Consider the following 24025-nt stretch of genomic DNA (forward strand, 5'->3'; position numbering starts at 1 on the left):
TTTGAGCTGTGTGGAAACCACTAATGTGTGTTTGTACGGGACTCCTCCCTCAGCCCAGGATCTTTTCTGTCCGCCTAGCTCTAACATTTAGAAGTTAGTCTAGCTCCATGGTGGCGAACCTATGGCACTCCAGATGTTCATGGACTACAATACCCATCAGCCCCTGCCAGCATGGCCCCCCCCACCCCCCCCCCCCCCCCCCCCCTACCCCCCCCACCCCCACACCCCCACACCCCCCCCCCCCCCCCCCACCCCCCCCCCCCCCCCCCCCCCCCCCCCCCCACCCCCCCCCCCCCCCCCCCCCCCCCACCCCCTCCCCCCCCCTCCCCCCCCCCCCCAACCCCCCCCCCCCCCCCCCCCCCCACCCCCCCCCCCCCCCACCCCCCCCCCCCCCCACCCCCCCCCCCCCCCACCCCCCCCCCCCCCCACCCCCCCCCCCCCCCACCCCCCCCCCCCCCCACCCCCCCCCCCCCCCACCCCCCCCCCCCCCCACCCCCCCCCCCCCCCACCCCCCCCCCCCCCCACCCCCCCCCCCCCCCACCCCCCCCCCCCCCCACCCCCCCCCCCCCCCACCCCCCCCCCCCCCCACCCCCCCCCCCCCCCACCCCCCCCCCCCCCCACCCCCCCCCCCCCCCACCCCCCCCCCCCCCCACCCCCCCCCCCCCCCACCCCCCCCCCCCCCCACCCCCCCCCCCCCCCACCCCCCCCCCCCCCCACCCCCCCCCCCCCCCACCCCCCCCCCCCCCCACCCCCCCCCCCCCCCACCCCCCCCCCCCCCCACCCCCCCCCCCCCCCACCCCCCCCCCCCCCCACCCCCCCCCCCCCCCACCCCCCCCCCCCCCCACCCCCCCCCCCCCCCACCCCCCCCCCCCCCCACCCCCCCCCCCCCCCACCCCCCCCCCCCCCCACCCCCCCCCCCCCCCACCCCCCCCCCCCCCCACCCCCCCCCCCCCCCACCCCCCCCCCCCCCCACCCCCCCCCCCCCCCACCCCCCCCCCCCCCCACCCCCCCCCCCCCCCACCCCCCCCCCCCCCCACCCCCCCCCCCCCCCACCCCCCCCCCCCCCCACCCCCCCCCCCCCCCACCCCCCCCCCCCCCCACCCCCCCCCCCCCCCACCCCCCCCCCCCCCCACCCCCCCCCCCCCCCACCCCCCCCCCCCCCCACCCCCCCCCCCCCCCACCCCCCCCCCCCCCCACCCCCCCCCCCCCCCACCCCCCCCCCCCCCCACCCCCCCCCCCCCCCACCCCCCCCCCCCCCCACCCCCCCCCCCCCCCACCCCCCCCCCCCCCCACCCCCCCCCCCCCCCACCCCCCCCCCCCCCCACCCCCCCCCCCCCCCACCCCCCCCCCCCCCCACCCCCCCCCCCCCCCACCCCCCCCCCCCCCCACCCCCCCCCCCCCCCACCCCCCCCCCCCCCCACCCCCCCCCCCCCCCACCCCCCCCCCCCCCCACCCCCCCCCCCCCCCACCCCCCCCCCCCCCCACCCCCCCCCCCCCCCACCCCCCCCCCCCCCCACCCCCCCCCCCCCCCACCCCCCCCCCCCCCCACCCCCCCCCCCCCCCACCCCCCCCCCCCCCCACCCCCCCCCCCCCCCACCCCCCCCCCCCCCCACCCCCCCCCCCCCCCACCCCCCCCCCCCCCCACCCCCCCCCCCCCCCACCCCCCCCCCCCCCCACCCCCCCCCCCCCCCACCCCCCCCCCCCCCCACCCCCCCCCCCCCCCACCCCCCCCCCCCCCCACCCCCCCCCCCCCCCACCCCCCCCCCCCCCCACCCCCCCCCCCCCCCACCCCCCCCCCCCCCCACCCCCCCCCCCCCCCACCCCCCCCCCCCCCCACCCCCCCCCCCCCCCACCCCCCCCCCCCCCCACCCCCCCCCCCCCCCACCCCCCCCCCCCCCCACCCCCCCCCCCCCCCACCCCCCCCCCCCCCCACCCCCCCCCCCCCCCACCCCCCCCCCCCCCCACCCCCCCCCCCCCCCACCCCCCCCCCCCCCCACCCCCCCCCCCCCCCACCCCCCCCCCCCCCCACCCCCCCCCCCCCCCACCCCCCCCCCCCCCCACCCCCCCCCCCCCCCACCCCCCCCCCCCCCCACCCCCCCCCCCCCCCACCCCCCCCCCCCCCCACCCCCCCCCCCCCCCACCCCCCCCCCCCCCCACCCCCCCCCCCCCCCACCCCCCCCCCCCCCCACCCCCCCCCCCCCCCACCCCCCCCCCCCCCCACCCCCCCCCCCCCCCACCCCCCCCCCCCCCCACCCCCCCCCCCCCCCACCCCCCCCCCCCCCCACCCCCCCCCCCCCCCACCCCCCCCCCCCCCCACCCCCCCCCCCCCCCACCCCCCCCCCCCCCCACCCCCCCCCCCCCCCACCCCCCCCCCCCCCCACCCCCCCCCCCCCCCACCCCCCCCCCCCCCCACCCCCCCCCCCCCCCACCCCCCCCCCCCCCCACCCCCCCCCCCCCCCACCCCCCCCCCCCCCCACCCCCCCCCCCCCCCACCCCCCCCCCCCCCCACCCCCCCCCCCCCCCACCCCCCCCCCCCCCCACCCCCCCCCCCCCCCACCCCCCCCCCCCCCCACCCCCCCCCCCCCCCACCCCCCCCCCCCCCCACCCCCCCCCCCCCCCACCCCCCCCCCCCCCCACCCCCCCCCCCCCCCACCCCCCCCCCCCCCCACCCCCCCCCCCCCCCACCCCCCCCCCCCCCCACCCCCCCCCCCCCCCACCCCCCCCCCCCCCCACCCCCCCCCCCCCCCACCCCCCCCCCCCCCCACCCCCCCCCCCCCCCACCCCCCCCCCCCCCCACCCCCCCCCCCCCCCACCCCCCCCCCCCCCCACCCCCCCCCCCCCCCACCCCCCCCCCCCCCCACCCCCCCCCCCCCCCACCCCCCCCCCCCCCCACCCCCCCCCCCCCCCACCCCCCCCCCCCCCCACCCCCCCCCCCCCCCACCCCCCCCCCCCCCCACCCCCCCCCCCCCCCACCCCCCCCCCCCCCCACCCCCCCCCCCCCCCACCCCCCCCCCCCCCCACCCCCCCCCCCCCCCACCCCCCCCCCCCCCCACCCCCCCCCCCCCCCACCCCCCCCCCCCCCCACCCCCCCCCCCCCCCACCCCCCCCCCCCCCCACCCCCCCCCCCCCCCACCCCCCCCCCCCCCCACCCCCCCCCCCCCCCACCCCCCCCCCCCCCCACCCCCCCCCCCCCCCACCCCCCCCCCCCCCCACCCCCCCCCCCCCCCACCCCCCCCCCCCCCCACCCCCCCCCCCCCCCACCCCCCCCCCCCCCCACCCCCCCCCCCCCCCACCCCCCCCCCCCCCCACCCCCCCCCCCCCCCACCCCCCCCCCCCCCCACCCCCCCCCCCCCCCACCCCCCCCCCCCCCCACCCCCCCCCCCCCCCACCCCCCCCCCCCCCCACCCCCCCCCCCCCCCACCCCCCCCCCCCCCCACCCCCCCCCCCCCCCACCCCCCCCCCCCCCCACCCCCCCCCCCCCCCACCCCCCCCCCCCCCCACCCCCCCCCCCCCCCACCCCCCCCCCCCCCCACCCCCCCCCCCCCCCACCCCCCCCCCCCCCCACCCCCCCCCCCCCCCACCCCCCCCCCCCCCCACCCCCCCCCCCCCCCACCCCCCCCCCCCCCCACCCCCCCCCCCCCCCACCCCCCCCCCCCCCCACCCCCCCCCCCCCCCACCCCCCCCCCCCCCCACCCCCCCCCCCCCCCACCCCCCCCCCCCCCCACCCCCCCCCCCCCCCACCCCCCCCCCCCCCCACCCCCCCCCCCCCCCACCCCCCCCCCCCCCCACCCCCCCCCCCCCCCACCCCCCCCCCCCCCCACCCCCCCCCCCCCCCACCCCCCCCCCCCCCCACCCCCCCCCCCCCCCACCCCCCCCCCCCCCCACCCCCCCCCCCCCCCACCCCCCCCCCCCCCCACCCCCCCCCCCCCCCACCCCCCCCCCCCCCCACCCCCCCCCCCCCCCACCCCCCCCCCCCCCCACCCCCCCCCCCCCCCACCCCCCCCCCCCCCCACCCCCCCCCCCCCCCACCCCCCCCCCCCCCCACCCCCCCCCCCCCCCACCCCCCCCCCCCCCCACCCCCCCCCCCCCCCACCCCCCCCCCCCCCCACCCCCCCCCCCCCCCACCCCCCCCCCCCCCCACCCCCCCCCCCCCCCACCCCCCCCCCCCCCCACCCCCCCCCCCCCCCACCCCCCCCCCCCCCCACCCCCCCCCCCCCCCACCCCCCCCCCCCCCCACCCCCCCCCCCCCCCACCCCCCCCCCCCCCCACCCCCCCCCCCCCCCACCCCCCCCCCCCCCCACCCCCCCCCCCCCCCACCCCCCCCCCCCCCCACCCCCCCCCCCCCCCACCCCCCCCCCCCCCCACCCCCCCCCCCCCCCACCCCCCCCCCCCCCCACCCCCCCCCCCCCCCACCCCCCCCCCCCCCCACCCCCCCCCCCCCCCACCCCCCCCCCCCCCCACCCCCCCCCCCCCCCACCCCCCCCCCCCCCCACCCCCCCCCCCCCCCACCCCCCCCCCCCCCCACCCCCCCCCCCCCCCACCCCCCCCCCCCCCCACCCCCCCCCCCCCCCACCCCCCCCCCCCCCCACCCCCCCCCCCCCCCACCCCCCCCCCCCCCCACCCCCCCCCCCCCCCACCCCCCCCCCCCCCCACCCCCCCCCCCCCCCACCCCCCCCCCCCCCCACCCCCCCCCCCCCCCACCCCCCCCCCCCCCCACCCCCCCCCCCCCCCACCCCCCCCCCCCCCCACCCCCCCCCCCCCCCACCCCCCCCCCCCCCCACCCCCCCCCCCCCCCACCCCCCCCCCCCCCCACCCCCCCCCCCCCCCACCCCCCCCCCCCCCCACCCCCCCCCCCCCCCACCCCCCCCCCCCCCCACCCCCCCCCCCCCCCACCCCCCCCCCCCCCCACCCCCCCCCCCCCCCACCCCCCCCCCCCCCCACCCCCCCCCCCCCCCACCCCCCCCCCCCCCCACCCCCCCCCCCCCCCACCCCCCCCCCCCCCCACCCCCCCCCCCCCCCACCCCCCCCCCCCCCCACCCCCCCCCCCCCCCACCCCCCCCCCCCCCCACCCCCCCCCCCCCCCACCCCCCCCCCCCCCCACCCCCCCCCCCCCCCACCCCCCCCCCCCCCCACCCCCCCCCCCCCCCACCCCCCCCCCCCCCCACCCCCCCCCCCCCCCACCCCCCCCCCCCCCCACCCCCCCCCCCCCCCACCCCCCCCCCCCCCCACCCCCCCCCCCCCCCACCCCCCCCCCCCCCCACCCCCCCCCCCCCCCACCCCCCCCCCCCCCCACCCCCCCCCCCCCCCACCCCCCCCCCCCCCCACCCCCCCCCCCCCCCACCCCCCCCCCCCCCCACCCCCCCCCCCCCCCACCCCCCCCCCCCCCCACCCCCCCCCCCCCCCACCCCCCCCCCCCCCCACCCCCCCCCCCCCCCACCCCCCCCCCCCCCCACCCCCCCCCCCCCCCACCCCCCCCCCCCCCCACCCCCCCCCCCCCCCACCCCCCCCCCCCCCCACCCCCCCCCCCCCCCACCCCCCCCCCCCCCCACCCCCCCCCCCCCCCACCCCCCCCCCCCCCCACCCCCCCCCCCCCCCACCCCCCCCCCCCCCCACCCCCCCCCCCCCCCACCCCCCCCCCCCCCCACCCCCCCCCCCCCCCACCCCCCCCCCCCCCCACCCCCCCCCCCCCCCACCCCCCCCCCCCCCCACCCCCCCCCCCCCCCACCCCCCCCCCCCCCCACCCCCCCCCCCCCCCACCCCCCCCCCCCCCCACCCCCCCCCCCCCCCACCCCCCCCCCCCCCCACCCCCCCCCCCCCCCACCCCCCCCCCCCCCCACCCCCCCCCCCCCCCACCCCCCCCCCCCCCCACCCCCCCCCCCCCCCACCCCCCCCCCCCCCCACCCCCCCCCCCCCCCACCCCCCCCCCCCCCCACCCCCCCCCCCCCCCACCCCCCCCCCCCCCCACCCCCCCCCCCCCCCACCCCCCCCCCCCCCCACCCCCCCCCCCCCCCACCCCCCCCCCCCCCCACCCCCCCCCCCCCCCACCCCCCCCCCCCCCCACCCCCCCCCCCCCCCACCCCCCCCCCCCCCCACCCCCCCCCCCCCCCACCCCCCCCCCCCCCCACCCCCCCCCCCCCCCACCCCCCCCCCCCCCCACCCCCCCCCCCCCCCACCCCCCCCCCCCCCCACCCCCCCCCCCCCCCACCCCCCCCCCCCCCCACCCCCCCCCCCCCCCACCCCCCCCCCCCCCCACCCCCCCCCCCCCCCACCCCCCCCCCCCCCCACCCCCCCCCCCCCCCACCCCCCCCCCCCCCCACCCCCCCCCCCCCCCACCCCCCCCCCCCCCCACCCCCCCCCCCCCCCACCCCCCCCCCCCCCCACCCCCCCCCCCCCCCACCCCCCCCCCCCCCCACCCCCCCCCCCCCCCACCCCCCCCCCCCCCCACCCCCCCCCCCCCCCACCCCCCCCCCCCCCCACCCCCCCCCCCCCCCACCCCCCCCCCCCCCCACCCCCCCCCCCCCCCACCCCCCCCCCCCCCCACCCCCCCCCCCCCCCACCCCCCCCCCCCCCCACCCCCCCCCCCCCCCACCCCCCCCCCCCCCCACCCCCCCCCCCCCCCACCCCCCCCCCCCCCCACCCCCCCCCCCCCCCACCCCCCCCCCCCCCCACCCCCCCCCCCCCCCACCCCCCCCCCCCCCCACCCCCCCCCCCCCCCACCCCCCCCCCCCCCCACCCCCCCCCCCCCCCACCCCCCCCCCCCCCCACCCCCCCCCCCCCCCACCCCCCCCCCCCCCCACCCCCCCCCCCCCCCACCCCCCCCCCCCCCCACCCCCCCCCCCCCCCACCCCCCCCCCCCCCCACCCCCCCCCCCCCCCACCCCCCCCCCCCCCCACCCCCCCCCCCCCCCACCCCCCCCCCCCCCCACCCCCCCCCCCCCCCACCCCCCCCCCCCCCCACCCCCCCCCCCCCCCACCCCCCCCCCCCCCCACCCCCCCCCCCCCCCACCCCCCCCCCCCCCCACCCCCCCCCCCCCCCACCCCCCCCCCCCCCCACCCCCCCCCCCCCCCACCCCCCCCCCCCCCCACCCCCCCCCCCCCCCACCCCCCCCCCCCCCCACCCCCCCCCCCCCCCACCCCCCCCCCCCCCCACCCCCCCCCCCCCCCACCCCCCCCCCCCCCCACCCCCCCCCCCCCCCACCCCCCCCCCCCCCCACCCCCCCCCCCCCCCACCCCCCCCCCCCCCCACCCCCCCCCCCCCCCACCCCCCCCCCCCCCCACCCCCCCCCCCCCCCACCCCCCCCCCCCCCCACCCCCCCCCCCCCCCACCCCCCCCCCCCCCCACCCCCCCCCCCCCCCACCCCCCCCCCCCCCCACCCCCCCCCCCCCCCACCCCCCCCCCCCCCCACCCCCCCCCCCCCCCACCCCCCCCCCCCCCCACCCCCCCCCCCCCCCACCCCCCCCCCCCCCCACCCCCCCCCCCCCCCACCCCCCCCCCCCCCCACCCCCCCCCCCCCCCACCCCCCCCCCCCCCCACCCCCCCCCCCCCCCACCCCCCCCCCCCCCCACCCCCCCCCCCCCCCACCCCCCCCCCCCCCCACCCCCCCCCCCCCCCACCCCCCCCCCCCCCCACCCCCCCCCCCCCCCACCCCCCCCCCCCCCCACCCCCCCCCCCCCCCACCCCCCCCCCCCCCCACCCCCCCCCCCCCCCACCCCCCCCCCCCCCCACCCCCCCCCCCCCCCACCCCCCCCCCCCCCCACCCCCCCCCCCCCCCACCCCCCCCCCCCCCCACCCCCCCCCCCCCCCACCCCCCCCCCCCCCCACCCCCCCCCCCCCCCACCCCCCCCCCCCCCCACCCCCCCCCCCCCCCACCCCCCCCCCCCCCCACCCCCCCCCCCCCCCACCCCCCCCCCCCCCCACCCCCCCCCCCCCCCACCCCCCCCCCCCCCCACCCCCCCCCCCCCCCACCCCCCCCCCCCCCCACCCCCCCCCCCCCCCACCCCCCCCCCCCCCCACCCCCCCCCCCCCCCACCCCCCCCCCCCCCCACCCCCCCCCCCCCCCACCCCCCCCCCCCCCCACCCCCCCCCCCCCCCACCCCCCCCCCCCCCCACCCCCCCCCCCCCCCACCCCCCCCCCCCCCCACCCCCCCCCCCCCCCACCCCCCCCCCCCCCCACCCCCCCCCCCCCCCACCCCCCCCCCCCCCCACCCCCCCCCCCCCCCACCCCCCCCCCCCCCCACCCCCCCCCCCCCCCACCCCCCCCCCCCCCCACCCCCCCCCCCCCCCACCCCCCCCCCCCCCCACCCCCCCCCCCCCCCACCCCCCCCCCCCCCCACCCCCCCCCCCCCCCACCCCCCCCCCCCCCCACCCCCCCCCCCCCCCACCCCCCCCCCCCCCCACCCCCCCCCCCCCCCACCCCCCCCCCCCCCCACCCCCCCCCCCCCCCACCCCCCCCCCCCCCCACCCCCCCCCCCCCCCACCCCCCCCCCCCCCCACCCCCCCCCCCCCCCACCCCCCCCCCCCCCCACCCCCCCCCCCCCCCACCCCCCCCCCCCCCCACCCCCCCCCCCCCCCACCCCCCCCCCCCCCCACCCCCCCCCCCCCCCACCCCCCCCCCCCCCCACCCCCCCCCCCCCCCACCCCCCCCCCCCCCCACCCCCCCCCCCCCCCACCCCCCCCCCCCCCCACCCCCCCCCCCCCCCACCCCCCCCCCCCCCCACCCCCCCCCCCCCCCACCCCCCCCCCCCCCCACCCCCCCCCCCCCCCACCCCCCCCCCCCCCCACCCCCCCCCCCCCCCACCCCCCCCCCCCCCCACCCCCCCCCCCCCCCACCCCCCCCCCCCCCCACCCCCCCCCCCCCCCACCCCCCCCCCCCCCCACCCCCCCCCCCCCCCACCCCCCCCCCCCCCCACCCCCCCCCCCCCCCACCCCCCCCCCCCCCCACCCCCCCCCCCCCCCACCCCCCCCCCCCCCCACCCCCCCCCCCCCCCACCCCCCCCCCCCCCCACCCCCCCCCCCCCCCACCCCCCCCCCCCCCCACCCCCCCCCCCCCCCACCCCCCCCCCCCCCCACCCCCCCCCCCCCCCACCCCCCCCCCCCCCCACCCCCCCCCCCCCCCACCCCCCCCCCCCCCCACCCCCCCCCCCCCCCACCCCCCCCCCCCCCCACCCCCCCCCCCCCCCACCCCCCCCCCCCCCCACCCCCCCCCCCCCCCACCCCCCCCCCCCCCCACCCCCCCCCCCCCCCACCCCCCCCCCCCCCCACCCCCCCCCCCCCCCACCCCCCCCCCCCCCCACCCCCCCCCCCCCCCACCCCCCCCCCCCCCCACCCCCCCCCCCCCCCACCCCCCCCCCCCCCCACCCCCCCCCCCCCCCACCCCCCCCCCCCCCCACCCCCCCCCCCCCCCACCCCCCCCCCCCCCCACCCCCCCCCCCCCCCACCCCCCCCCCCCCCCACCCCCCCCCCCCCCCACCCCCCCCCCCCCCCACCCCCCCCCCCCCCCACCCCCCCCCCCCCCCACCCCCCCCCCCCCCCACCCCCCCCCCCCCCCACCCCCCCCCCCCCCCACCCCCCCCCCCCCCCACCCCCCCCCCCCCCCACCCCCCCCCCCCCCCACCCCCCCCCCCCCCCACCCCCCCCCCCCCCCACCCCCCCCCCCCCCCACCCCCCCCCCCCCCCACCCCCCCCCCCCCCCACCCCCCCCCCCCCCCACCCCCCCCCCCCCCCACCCCCCCCCCCCCCCACCCCCCCCCCCCCCCACCCCCCCCCCCCCCCACCCCCCCCCCCCCCCACCCCCCCCCCCCCCCACCCCCCCCCCCCCCCACCCCCCCCCCCCCCCACCCCCCCCCCCCCCCACCCCCCCCCCCCCCCACCCCCCCCCCCCCCCACCCCCCCCCCCCCCCACCCCCCCCCCCCCCCACCCCCCCCCCCCCCCACCCCCCCCCCCCCCCACCCCCCCCCCCCCCCACCCCCCCCCCCCCCCACCCCCCCCCCCCCCCACCCCCCCCCCCCCCCACCCCCCCCCCCCCCCACCCCCCCCCCCCCCCACCCCCCCCCCCCCCCACCCCCCCCCCCCCCCACCCCCCCCCCCCCCCACCCCCCCCCCCCCCCACCCCCCCCCCCCCCCACCCCCCCCCCCCCCCACCCCCCCCCCCCCCCACCCCCCCCCCCCCCCACCCCCCCCCCCCCCCACCCCCCCCCCCCCCCACCCCCCCCCCCCCCCACCCCCCCCCCCCCCCACCCCCCCCCCCCCCCACCCCCCCCCCCCCCCACCCCCCCCCCCCCCCACCCCCCCCCCCCCCCACCCCCCCCCCCCCCCACCCCCCCCCCCCCCCACCCCCCCCCCCCCCCACCCCCCCCCCCCCCCACCCCCCCCCCCCCCCACCCCCCCCCCCCCCCACCCCCCCCCCCCCCCACCCCCCCCCCCCCCCACCCCCCCCCCCCCCCACCCCCCCCCCCCCCCACCCCCCCCCCCCCCCACCCCCCCCCCCCCCCACCCCCCCCCCCCCCCACCCCCCCCCCCCCCCACCCCCCCCCCCCCCCACCCCCCCCCCCCCCCACCCCCCCCCCCCCCCACCCCCCCCCCCCCCCACCCCCCCCCCCCCCCACCCCCCCCCCCCCCCACCCCCCCCCCCCCCCACCCCCCCCCCCCCCCACCCCCCCCCCCCCCCACCCCCCCCCCCCCCCACCCCCCCCCCCCCCCACCCCCCCCCCCCCCCACCCCCCCCCCCCCCCACCCCCCCCCCCCCCCACCCCCCCCCCCCCCCACCCCCCCCCCCCCCCACCCCCCCCCCCCCCCACCCCCCCCCCCCCCCACCCCCCCCCCCCCCCACCCCCCCCCCCCCCCACCCCCCCCCCCCCCCACCCCCCCCCCCCCCCACCCCCCCCCCCCCCCACCCCCCCCCCCCCCCACCCCCCCCCCCCCCCACCCCCCCCCCCCCCCACCCCCCCCCCCCCCCACCCCCCCCCCCCCCCACCCCCCCCCCCCCCCACCCCCCCCCCCCCCCACCCCCCCCCCCCCCCACCCCCCCCCCCCCCCACCCCCCCCCCCCCCCACCCCCCCCCCCCCCCACCCCCCCCCCCCCCCACCCCCCCCCCCCCCCACCCCCCCCCCCCCCCACCCCCCCCCCCCCCCACCCCCCCCCCCCCCCACCCCCCCCCCCCCCCACCCCCCCCCCCCCCCACCCCCCCCCCCCCCCACCCCCCCCCCCCCCCACCCCCCCCCCCCCCCACCCCCCCCCCCCCCCACCCCCCCCCCCCCCCACCCCCCCCCCCCCCCACCCCCCCCCCCCCCCACCCCCCCCCCCCCCCACCCCCCCCCCCCCCCACCCCCCCCCCCCCCCACCCCCCCCCCCCCCCACCCCCCCCCCCCCCCACCCCCCCCCCCCCCCACCCCCCCCCCCCCCCACCCCCCCCCCCCCCCACCCCCCCCCCCCCCCACCCCCCCCCCCCCCCACCCCCCCCCCCCCCCACCCCCCCCCCCCCCCACCCCCCCCCCCCCCCACCCCCCCCCCCCCCCACCCCCCCCCCCCCCCACCCCCCCCCCCCCCCACCCCCCCCCCCCCCCACCCCCCCCCCCCCCCACCCCCCCCCCCCCCCACCCCCCCCCCCCCCCACCCCCCCCCCCCCCCACCCCCCCCCCCCCCCACCCCCCCCCCCCCCCACCCCCCCCCCCCCCCACCCCCCCCCCCCCCCACCCCCCCCCCCCCCCACCCCCCCCCCCCCCCACCCCCCCCCCCCCCCACCCCCCCCCCCCCCCACCCCCCCCCCCCCCCACCCCCCCCCCCCCCCACCCCCCCCCCCCCCCACCCCCCCCCCCCCCCACCCCCCCCCCCCCCCACCCCCCCCCCCCCCCACCCCCCCCCCCCCCCACCCCCCCCCCCCCCCACCCCCCCCCCCCCCCACCCCCCCCCCCCCCCACCCCCCCCCCCCCCCACCCCCCCCCCCCCCCACCCCCCCCCCCCCCCACCCCCCCCCCCCCCCACCCCCCCCCCCCCCCACCCCCCCCCCCCCCCACCCCCCCCCCCCCCCACCCCCCCCCCCCCCCACCCCCCCCCCCCCCCACCCCCCCCCCCCCCCACCCCCCCCCCCCCCCACCCCCCCCCCCCCCCACCCCCCCCCCCCCCCACCCCCCCCCCCCCCCACCCCCCCCCCCCCCCACCCCCCCCCCCCCCCACCCCCCCCCCCCCCCACCCCCCCCCCCCCCCACCCCCCCCCCCCCCCACCCCCCCCCCCCCCCACCCCCCCCCCCCCCCACCCCCCCCCCCCCCCACCCCCCCCCCCCCCCACCCCCCCCCCCCCCCACCCCCCCCCCCCCCCACCCCCCCCCCCCCCCACCCCCCCCCCCCCCCACCCCCCCCCCCCCCCACCCCCCCCCCCCCCCACCCCCCCCCCCCCCCACCCCCCCCCCCCCCCACCCCCCCCCCCCCCCACCCCCCCCCCCCCCCACCCCCCCCCCCCCCCACCCCCCCCCCCCCCCACCCCCCCCCCCCCCCACCCCCCCCCCCCCCCACCCCCCCCCCCCCCCACCCCCCCCCCCCCCCACCCCCCCCCCCCCCCACCCCCCCCCCCCCCCACCCCCCCCCCCCCCCACCCCCCCCCCCCCCCACCCCCCCCCCCCCCCACCCCCCCCCCCCCCCACCCCCCCCCCCCCCCACCCCCCCCCCCCCCCACCCCCCCCCCCCCCCACCCCCCCCCCCCCCCACCCCCCCCCCCCCCCACCCCCCCCCCCCCCCACCCCCCCCCCCCCCCACCCCCCCCCCCCCCCACCCCCCCCCCCCCCCACCCCCCCCCCCCCCCACCCCCCCCCCCCCCCACCCCCCCCCCCCCCCACCCCCCCCCCCCCCCACCCCCCCCCCCCCCCACCCCCCCCCCCCCCCACCCCCCCCCCCCCCCACCCCCCCCCCCCCCCACCCCCCCCCCCCCCCACCCCCCCCCCCCCCCACCCCCCCCCCCCCCCACCCCCCCCCCCCCCCACCCCCCCCCCCCCCCACCCCCCCCCCCCCCCACCCCCCCCCCCCCCCACCCCCCCCCCCCCCCACCCCCCCCCCCCCCCACCCCCCCCCCCCCCCACCCCCCCCCCCCCCCACCCCCCCCCCCCCCCACCCCCCCCCCCCCCCACCCCCCCCCCCCCCCACCCCCCCCCCCCCCCACCCCCCCCCCCCCCCACCCCCCCCCCCCCCCACCCCCCCCCCCCCCCACCCCCCCCCCCCCCCACCCCCCCCCCCCCCCACCCCCCCCCCCCCCCACCCCCCCCCCCCCCCACCCCCCCCCCCCCCCACCCCCCCCCCCCCCCACCCCCCCCCCCCCCCACCCCCCCCCCCCCCCACCCCCCCCCCCCCCCACCCCCCCCCCCCCCCACCCCCCCCCCCCCCCACCCCCCCCCCCCCCCACCCCCCCCCCCCCCCACCCCCCCCCCCCCCCACCCCCCCCCCCCCCCACCCCCCCCCCCCCCCACCCCCCCCCCCCCCCACCCCCCCCCCCCCCCACCCCCCCCCCCCCCCACCCCCCCCCCCCCCCACCCCCCCCCCCCCCCACCCCCCCCCCCCCCCACCCCCCCCCCCCCCCACCCCCCCCCCCCCCCACCCCCCCCCCCCCCCACCCCCCCCCCCCCCCACCCCCCCCCCCCCCCACCCCCCCCCCCCCCCACCCCCCCCCCCCCCCACCCCCCCCCCCCCCCACCCCCCCCCCCCCCCACCCCCCCCCCCCCCCACCCCCCCCCCCCCCCACCCCCCCCCCCCCCCACCCCCCCCCCCCCCCACCCCCCCCCCCCCCCACCCCCCCCCCCCCCCACCCCCCCCCCCCCCCACCCCCCCCCCCCCCCACCCCCCCCCCCCCCCACCCCCCCCCCCCCCCACCCCCCCCCCCCCCCACCCCCCCCCCCCCCCACCCCCCCCCCCCCCCACCCCCCCCCCCCCCCACCCCCCCCCCCCCCCACCCCCCCCCCCCCCCACCCCCCCCCCCCCCCACCCCCCCCCCCCCCCACCCCCCCCCCCCCCCACCCCCCCCCCCCCCCACCCCCCCCCCCCCCCACCCCCCCCCCCCCCCACCCCCCCCCCCCCCCACCCCCCCCCCCCCCCACCCCCCCCCCCCCCCACCCCCCCCCCCCCCCACCCCCCCCCCCCCCCACCCCCCCCCCCCCCCACCCCCCCCCCCCCCCACCCCCCCCCCCCCCCACCCCCCCCCCCCCCCACCCCCCCCCCCCCCCACCCCCCCCCCCCCCCACCCCCCCCCCCCCCCACCCCCCCCCCCCCCCACCCCCCCCCCCCCCCACCCCCCCCCCCCCCCACCCCCCCCCCCCCCCACCCCCCCCCCCCCCCACCCCCCCCCCCCCCCACCCCCCCCCCCCCCCACCCCCCCCCCCCCCCACCCCCCCCCCCCCCCACCCCCCCCCCCCCCCACCCCCCCCCCCCCCCACCCCCCCCCCCCCCCACCCCCCCCCCCCCCCACCCCCCCCCCCCCCCACCCCCCCCCCCCCCCACCCCCCCCCCCCCCCACCCCCCCCCCCCCCCACCCCCCCCCCCCCCCACCCCCCCCCCCCCCCACCCCCCCCCCCCCCCACCCCCCCCCCCCCCCACCCCCCCCCCCCCCCACCCCCCCCCCCCCCCACCCCCCCCCCCCCCCACCCCCCCCCCCCCCCACCCCCCCCCCCCCCCACCCCCCCCCCCCCCCACCCCCCCCCCCCCCCACCCCCCCCCCCCCCCACCCCCCCCCCCCCCCACCCCCCCCCCCCCCCACCCCCCCCCCCCCCCACCCCCCCCCCCCCCCACCCCCCCCCCCCCCCACCCCCCCCCCCCCCCACCCCCCCCCCCCCCCACCCCCCCCCCCCCCCACCCCCCCCCCCCCCCACCCCCCCCCCCCCCCACCCCCCCCCCCCCCCACCCCCCCCCCCCCCCACCCCCCCCCCCCCCCACCCCCCCCCCCCCCCACCCCCCCCCCCCCCCACCCCCCCCCCCCCCCACCCCCCCCCCCCCCCACCCCCCCCCCCCCCCACCCCCCCCCCCCCCCACCCCCCCCCCCCCCCACCCCCCCCCCCCCCCACCCCCCCCCCCCCCCACCCCCCCCCCCCCCCACCCCCCCCCCCCCCCACCCCCCCCCCCCCCCACCCCCCCCCCCCCCCACCCCCCCCCCCCCCCACCCCCCCCCCCCCCCACCCCCCCCCCCCCCCACCCCCCCCCCCCCCCACCCCCCCCCCCCCCCACCCCCCCCCCCCCCCACCCCCCCCCCCCCCCACCCCCCCCCCCCCCCACCCCCCCCCCCCCCCACCCCCCCCCCCCCCCACCCCCCCCCCCCCCCACCCCCCCCCCCCCCCACCCCCCCCCCCCCCCACCCCCCCCCCCCCCCACCCCCCCCCCCCCCCACCCCCCCCCCCCCCCACCCCCCCCCCCCCCCACCCCCCCCCCCCCCCACCCCCCCCCCCCCCCACCCCCCCCCCCCCCCACCCCCCCCCCCCCCCACCCCCCCCCCCCCCCACCCCCCCCCCCCCCCACCCCCCCCCCCCCCCACCCCCCCCCCCCCCCACCCCCCCCCCCCCCCACCCCCCCCCCCCCCCACCCCCCCCCCCCCCCACCCCCCCCCCCCCCCACCCCCCCCCCCCCCCACCCCCCCCCCCCCCCACCCCCCCCCCCCCCCACCCCCCCCCCCCCCCACCCCCCCCCCCCCCCACCCCCCCCCCCCCCCACCCCCCCCCCCCCCCACCCCCCCCCCCCCCCACCCCCCCCCCCCCCCACCCCCCCCCCCCCCCACCCCCCCCCCCCCCCACCCCCCCCCCCCCCCACCCCCCCCCCCCCCCACCCCCCCCCCCCCCCACCCCCCCCCCCCCCCACCCCCCCCCCCCCCCACCCCCCCCCCCCCCCACCCCCCCCCCCCCCCACCCCCCCCCCCCCCCACCCCCCCCCCCCCCCACCCCCCCCCCCCCCCACCCCCCCCCCCCCCCACCCCCCCCCCCCCCCACCCCCCCCCCCCCCCACCCCCCCCCCCCCCCACCCCCCCCCCCCCCCACCCCCCCCCCCCCCCACCCCCCCCCCCCCCCACCCCCCCCCCCCCCCACCCCCCCCCCCCCCCACCCCCCCCCCCCCCCACCCCCCCCCCCCCCCACCCCCCCCCCCCCCCACCCCCCCCCCCCCCCACCCCCCCCCCCCCCCACCCCCCCCCCCCCCCACCCCCCCCCCCCCCCACCCCCCCCCCCCCCCACCCCCCCCCCCCCCCACCCCCCCCCCCCCCCACCCCCCCCCCCCCCCACCCCCCCCCCCCCCCACCCCCCCCCCCCCCCACCCCCCCCCCCCCCCACCCCCCCCCCCCCCCACCCCCCCCCCCCCCCACCCCCCCCCCCCCCCACCCCCCCCCCCCCCCACCCCCCCCCCCCCCCACCCCCCCCCCCCCCCACCCCCCCCCCCCCCCACCCCCCCCCCCCCCCACCCCCCCCCCCCCCCACCCCCCCCCCCCCCCACCCCCCCCCCCCCCCACCCCCCCCCCCCCCCACCCCCCCCCCCCCCCACCCCCCCCCCCCCCCACCCCCCCCCCCCCCCACCCCCCCCCCCCCCCACCCCCCCCCCCCCCCACCCCCCCCCCCCCCCACCCCCCCCCCCCCCCACCCCCCCCCCCCCCCACCCCCCCCCCCCCCCACCCCCCCCCCCCCCCACCCCCCCCCCCCCCCACCCCCCCCCCCCCCCACCCCCCCCCCCCCCCACCCCCCCCCCCCCCCACCCCCCCCCCCCCCCACCCCCCCCCCCCCCCACCCCCCCCCCCCCCCACCCCCCCCCCCCCCCACCCCCCCCCCCCCCCACCCCCCCCCCCCCCCACCCCCCCCCCCCCCCACCCCCCCCCCCCCCCACCCCCCCCCCCCCCCACCCCCCCCCCCCCCCACCCCCCCCCCCCCCCACCCCCCCCCCCCCCCACCCCCCCCCCCCCCCACCCCCCCCCCCCCCCACCCCCCCCCCCCCCCACCCCCCCCCCCCCCCACCCCCCCCCCCCCCCACCCCCCCCCCCCCCCACCCCCCCCCCCCCCCACCCCCCCCCCCCCCCACCCCCCCCCCCCCCCACCCCCCCCCCCCCCCACCCCCCCCCCCCCCCACCCCCCCCCCCCCCCACCCCCCCCCCCCCCCACCCCCCCCCCCCCCCACCCCCCCCCCCCCCCACCCCCCCCCCCCCCCACCCCCCCCCCCCCCCACCCCCCCCCCCCCCCACCCCCCCCCCCCCCCACCCCCCCCCCCCCCCACCCCCCCCCCCCCCCACCCCCCCCCCCCCCCACCCCCCCCCCCCCCCACCCCCCCCCCCCCCCACCCCCCCCCCCCCCCACCCCCCCCCCCCCCCACCCCCCCCCCCCCCCACCCCCCCCCCCCCCCACCCCCCCCCCCCCCCACCCCCCCCCCCCCCCACCCCCCCCCCCCCCCACCCCCCCCCCCCCCCACCCCCCCCCCCCCCCACCCCCCCCCCCCCCCACCCCCCCCCCCCCCCACCCCCCCCCCCCCCCACCCCCCCCCCCCCCCACCCCCCCCCCCCCCCACCCCCCCCCCCCCCCACCCCCCCCCCCCCCCACCCCCCCCCCCCCCCACCCCCCCCCCCCCCCACCCCCCCCCCCCCCCACCCCCCCCCCCCCCCACCCCCCCCCCCCCCCACCCCCCCCCCCCCCCACCCCCCCCCCCCCCCACCCCCCCCCCCCCCCACCCCCCCCCCCCCCCACCCCCCCCCCCCCCCACCCCCCCCCCCCCCCACCCCCCCCCCCCCCCACCCCCCCCCCCCCCCACCCCCCCCCCCCCCCACCCCCCCCCCCCCCCACCCCCCCCCCCCCCCACCCCCCCCCCCCCCCACCCCCCCCCCCCCCCACCCCCCCCCCCCCCCACCCCCCCCCCCCCCCACCCCCCCCCCCCCCCACCCCCCCCCCCCCCCACCCCCCCCCCCCCCCACCCCCCCCCCCCCCCACCCCCCCCCCCCCCCACCCCCCCCCCCCCCCACCCCCCCCCCCCCCCACCCCCCCCCCCCCCCACCCCCCCCCCCCCCCACCCCCCCCCCCCCCCACCCCCCCCCCCCCCCACCCCCCCCCCCCCCCACCCCCCCCCCCCCCCACCCCCCCCCCCCCCCACCCCCCCCCCCCCCCACCCCCCCCCCCCCCCACCCCCCCCCCCCCCCACCCCCCCCCCCCCCCACCCCCCCCCCCCCCCACCCCCCCCCCCCCCCACCCCCCCCCCCCCCCACCCCCCCCCCCCCCCACCCCCCCCCCCCCCCACCCCCCCCCCCCCCCACCCCCCCCCCCCCCCACCCCCCCCCCCCCCCACCCCCCCCCCCCCCCACCCCCCCCCCCCCCCACCCCCCCCCCCCCCCACCCCCCCCCCCCCCCACCCCCCCCCCCCCCCACCCCCCCCCCCCCCCACCCCCCCCCCCCCCCACCCCCCCCCCCCCCCACCCCCCCCCCCCCCCACCCCCCCCCCCCCCCACCCCCCCCCCCCCCCACCCCCCCCCCCCCCCACCCCCCCCCCCCCCCACCCCCCCCCCCCCCCACCCCCCCCCCCCCCCACCCCCCCCCCCCCCCACCCCCCCCCCCCCCCACCCCCCCCCCCCCCCACCCCCCCCCCCCCCCACCCCCCCCCCCCCCCACCCCCCCCCCCCCCCACCCCCCCCCCCCCCCACCCCCCCCCCCCCCCACCCCCCCCCCCCCCCACCCCCCCCCCCCCCCACCCCCCCCCCCCCCCACCCCCCCCCCCCCCCACCCCCCCCCCCCCCCACCCCCCCCCCCCCCCACCCCCCCCCCCCCCCACCCCCCCCCCCCCCCACCCCCCCCCCCCCCCACCCCCCCCCCCCCCCACCCCCCCCCCCCCCCACCCCCCCCCCCCCCCACCCCCCCCCCCCCCCACCCCCCCCCCCCCCCACCCCCCCCCCCCCCCACCCCCCCCCCCCCCCACCCCCCCCCCCCCCCACCCCCCCCCCCCCCCACCCCCCCCCCCCCCCACCCCCCCCCCCCCCCACCCCCCCCCCCCCCCACCCCCCCCCCCCCCCACCCCCCCCCCCCCCCACCCCCCCCCCCCCCCACCCCCCCCCCCCCCCACCCCCCCCCCCCCCCACCCCCCCCCCCCCCCACCCCCCCCCCCCCCCACCCCCCCCCCCCCCCACCCCCCCCCCCCCCCACCCCCCCCCCCCCCCACCCCCCCCCCCCCCCACCCCCCCCCCCCCCCACCCCCCCCCCCCCCCACCCCCCCCCCCCCCCACCCCCCCCCCCCCCCACCCCCCCCCCCCCCCACCCCCCCCCCCCCCCACCCCCCCCCCCCCCCACCCCCCCCCCCCCCCACCCCCCCCCCCCCCCACCCCCCCCCCCCCCCACCCCCCCCCCCCCCCACCCCCCCCCCCCCCCACCCCCCCCCCCCCCCACCCCCCCCCCCCCCCACCCCCCCCCCCCCCCACCCCCCCCCCCCCCCACCCCCCCCCCCCCCCACCCCCCCCCCCCCCCACCCCCCCCCCCCCCCACCCCCCCCCCCCCCCACCCCCCCCCCCCCCCACCCCCCCCCCCCCCCACCCCCCCCCCCCCCCACCCCCCCCCCCCCCCACCCCCCCCCCCCCCCACCCCCCCCCCCCCCCACCCCCCCCCCCCCCCACCCCCCCCCCCCCCCACCCCCCCCCCCCCCCACCCCCCCCCCCCCCCACCCCCCCCCCCCCCCACCCCCCCCCCCCCCCACCCCCCCCCCCCCCCACCCCCCCCCCCCCCCACCCCCCCCCCCCCCCACCCCCCCCCCCCCCCACCCCCCCCCCCCCCCACCCCCCCCCCCCCCCACCCCCCCCCCCCCCCACCCCCCCCCCCCCCCACCCCCCCCCCCCCCCACCCCCCCCCCCCCCCACCCCCCCCCCCCCCCACCCCCCCCCCCCCCCACCCCCCCCCCCCCCCACCCCCCCCCCCCCCCACCCCCCCCCCCCCCCACCCCCCCCCCCCCCCACCCCCCCCCCCCCCCACCCCCCCCCCCCCCCACCCCCCCCCCCCCCCACCCCCCCCCCCCCCCACCCCCCCCCCCCCCCACCCCCCCCCCCCCCCACCCCCCCCCCCCCCCACCCCCCCCCCCCCCCACCCCCCCCCCCCCCCACCCCCCCCCCCCCCCACCCCCCCCCCCCCCCACCCCCCCCCCCCCCCACCCCCCCCCCCCCCCACCCCCCCCCCCCCCCACCCCCCCCCCCCCCCACCCCCCCATAGATCATAGGTGTCAAACTCGCGGCCCTCCAGATGTTATGAACTACAGTTCCCATCATCCCCTGCACATTGCTGGCAGGGGATGATGGGAACTGTAGTCCATAACGTCTGGAGGGCCGCGAGTTTGACATTTATGACATAGATCCTGCTTTCCCAGCTGCAGTCTGCTTTGATGTCAGCGGCCCGTTCCTGACAGGGTCTTAGTAAAATGTGGATGAGCCCTAATAAACGGTATTACATGGATTTCATTCTTGGTTTTACGCTACATACGAGGCAGCAGAGCTGAGTTGTTCATCCCAAGGCTAGAATCTGCTCCACTGGAGCTGATCCTTGACCTTGCATTCTGATCTTTTACCCGCCGCCACCCCAGCAAGTTTCCAAGGGCGGGCGGGATCAGAATGCCAACTATCGGCTGAGAGTCCACCCTCCGATCACTCTCTGCTTCCCATCCCCAAACTTCTCCCCATGTCCCAGACATACAGGAACCTTGGATGCAATGAGGAAGTTTCTCCCCTGGTATTTGCAATTACAGGACATGTCTCTGTTACTTCCCAACAGAGAAATCCCTGGGGTGGAGGGCACCAGGATGCTGTCTCTCTTCAGAGAAATGAATAAAAGTATGCTGAATCTGGCTTGTATAGGAACATTTTATGGCTGTCCATCTAGTGCTGATTTTATACCACGCTCATAGCAGATTTTGGGCCTTTCCCCACTTACCTTAAGCCCCGCGCTACTCTCCTCAAGTAGCGCGGGGTCCCCCGACACTCCCCACGACAGGGGCGGCGACAGCGCAGCTGCCCCGATGCTGCCACTGCTGCGCCCCCTCAGCGCGCGGCATCCCTGGCGCTCTTGTAAACGGCGCCTTTTGATGACCCCGCGCTGACGTCTGGGCGTGCGCCAGGGATGCTGCGCGCTGAGAGCAGCACGTGGCATAGGGGGGATCCTCGAGAGTGGGGAAACGCCCTTTGTTAGTCATGCTGTAAATAAATAATATTTGGCACTAAAAAATTATTAAAAGCACCCCATGCGCTGCTGCAGGTTTGCAGTAGCTTGCCAATATGCATATGCTATATCTTTTAACTCACAGTTTCTATTTAAAACCATCTGTAAAAAGGATACTTGAAATCAGTGGTTCCCAACTTGGGGTACGTGTACCCCAGCGGTATGCGGCAGAACATCTACGGGTATGCGAAAAAATTATATAGCGGAGGAGAAAGGTATATGAATGTCAGCAGTGTAAGACAAAATACAAGTCAAAAGTTGTGAAATTAATTCAGTGCTCTATCAAGTGGCGGTGCAAGTTTTCTTCATCTAACTCCGAGAGAAGCCTGCAATCCCTCGCTTTGTTGTTTTGGCGAGCCGACCTCTGCAGTGTGTGCGTTCCTCTTCCCAGGCTCTCTCTCTGCTCTGCTTTGTGAACTTTTCAAGTGTGGACTGCTAGCATGATGTAGTGGTTAAGAGCAGGTGGATTCTAATCTGGAGAACCGGGTTTGATTTCTCCATCTGAGTGGCAGAGGCTTATCTGGTTCACCAGATGGGTTTCCGCACTCCTACATTCCTGCTGGGCGACCTTGGGCTAGTCACAGGTCTGGGGAACTCTTTCAGCCCCACCTACCTCACAAGGTGTCTGTTGTGGGGAGAAGAAGGGAAAGGAGCTTGTAAGCCACCTTGAGTCTCCTTACAAGAGAGAAAGGTGGGGTATAAATCCAAACTCCTCCTCCTCCTCCTTGTTTGTGCAGTGTTCAGGGAGGTAGTTCTTCTGCATTTTCTCTGTGAACTGCAGTTTTTAAAAAAATCATTTTAAGTCAAGTTTGAACTTAAGTTTTCAATTCTAATTGTAATATGGAAGTACAATTAAGGAAAATGGGCTACCAAGTGGTACTCAAGCAAAAAAAGGTTGGGAGCCACTGTTTTAAATAAACAACAGTAGCAAACAAGAACAACTGATGGGGGCGGGGAAGCAAATCATTTAAGCCAACAACACAAACACACACACTAATCTCTTCTCCAAATAAACCACTATCATAGAATACCGAAACAAGATCAAAGCCAAACCAAATAAGCAGGCCTTAATTCGGCAATCGGCACTTGAAACGAACAAGATCAGATGCCCTGCAGAAATCTGGTGCGAGGGAATTCCGTACTCAATGTGTGATTGTGGAAAAGGCCCAGTCCCTGGTGGTCCCTCGCCTCATCTTTCCTCTGGGGCCTCTGCAGACAGTGGGCCTTTAATAGCCTTGCTCTGGTCTTCCAAACTGAGGGCTGTGCCTTCCTTTATAGACTCAATCCATCCCCACTTACCTTAAGCCCCGTGCTACTCTCCTCAAGTAGTGTGGGGTCCCCCTGCACTAAGGTGACCAGATTTTTACTCCTGTAACGGGGGCGCAGGAGCACACTGCCTTTTGTGGCGCTCCCCGGTCAGGAAACAGGGAAGTGCCCCAGAAGGCAGTAAAGGCAGTAAAGGCAAAAGGCAGAAGGCAGTAAAGGCAAAAGGCAGCCGCAGGAGCACACTGCCTTTTGCGGCGCTCCCCGGTTGACCGCATTGCCTAATCAGGACAATTTTAAAACCCCGTGGGATGTGGGACACATTGCGGAAAAGCGTGAGTGTCCTGCCAAAAGTGGGACAGCTGGTCACCTTATCCTGCACTCCCCACGACAGGGGCGGTGACAGTGCAGCCGCCCCGATGCTGCTGCTGTTGCGCCCCCTCAGCGCGCGGCATACCTGGCGCTGGAGAAAATGGCGCCTTTTGATGACCCCGGGGACGCCCGGGCGTGCACCAGGGATGCTGCGCGCTAAGAGCAGCGCGCGGCATAGGGGGGTCGTAGAGAATGGGGAAAGGCCCATTGTCTCCAATTCACAGGTCAGCTCGCATGGGAGCAAGCCGATCTTTACGTGCTTCGCTTTCCAAATAGTCAGGACATTTCAAATTGTTTCCCGAAATGGAAGAGCAATTAGTATAATTCTTTTACAACTGATCCCTGGTGATTAATGAAATGTGGTAAGATTGGAGCAGGAATTAACCCCGATTCTGAGCCACCGCAAGCATGCTTCATCTATTTCTAATGTCACCTGTTCTCTTTGCTGCTGTCATCCAGCACACTCATTTATATAGTCCCAAGCATATCCAGAGCTGTTGCGTTTTCCCCATCAAGTCGGAACTCTATAGTGTTCTGAAGGCGAGGGATGTTCAGAGGTTGGATTGCCATTGCCTGCCTCTGTGTAGTGATCCTGATGTTCCTTGGTGGTCTCCCATCCAAATACTAATCAGGGCTCCCCCTACTTAGGTTCCAAGATCTAACAAGACTGGGCTAGTCTGGGCTAGTCAAGTCAGAGTACCTAGAATCAGGGGTCTGCATCCTGCGGCTCTCCAGATGTTCATGGACTACAACTACCTGCTCTTAACCACTACATCGCACTAGCAGTCCGCCAATTGGCCATGGTGGCAGGGGCTGATGGGAATTGTAGTCCATGAACATCTGGAGAGCCGCAGGTTGCAGACCCCTGATGCTAGGAACGATGGAAGGCAGCAGGAAAAGGGGAAGACCCAAAATGGGATGGATTGAGTCTATAAAGGAAGGCACAGCCCTCAGTTTGGAAGACCAGAGCAAGGCTATTAAAGTTAGGATGTTTTGGAGGACTTTGATTCATGGGATTGCCATGAGTTGGAAGTTACTTGACAGTGTTTCTCTCTCTCTCTCTCTCTCTCTCTCTCTCTCTCCCTCTCTCTCTCTCTCTCTCTCTCTCTCTCTCACTCTCTGTCTCTCTGTCTCTGTCTCTCTCTCTCTCTCTCTCTCTCACACACACACACACACACACACACACACACCCCCACCCCACGGGGGAAAAGTGGTGTAAACGAA

General features: G+C 86.4%; 1 protein-coding gene across 1 annotated transcript in view; it reads left to right on the forward strand.

Moving 5' to 3' along the window:
* ZNF185 (zinc finger protein 185 with LIM domain) overlaps window positions 1-24025 on the forward strand; it is an 89779-nt gene that overhangs the window by 56101 nt on the left and 9653 nt on the right. The window lies entirely within an intron of this gene.

Source organism: Sphaerodactylus townsendi, linkage group LG13 (genome assembly GCF_021028975.2).
Source record: "Sphaerodactylus townsendi isolate TG3544 linkage group LG13, MPM_Stown_v2.3, whole genome shotgun sequence".
Taxonomy (NCBI): Eukaryota; Metazoa; Chordata; class Lepidosauria; order Squamata; family Sphaerodactylidae; genus Sphaerodactylus; species Sphaerodactylus townsendi.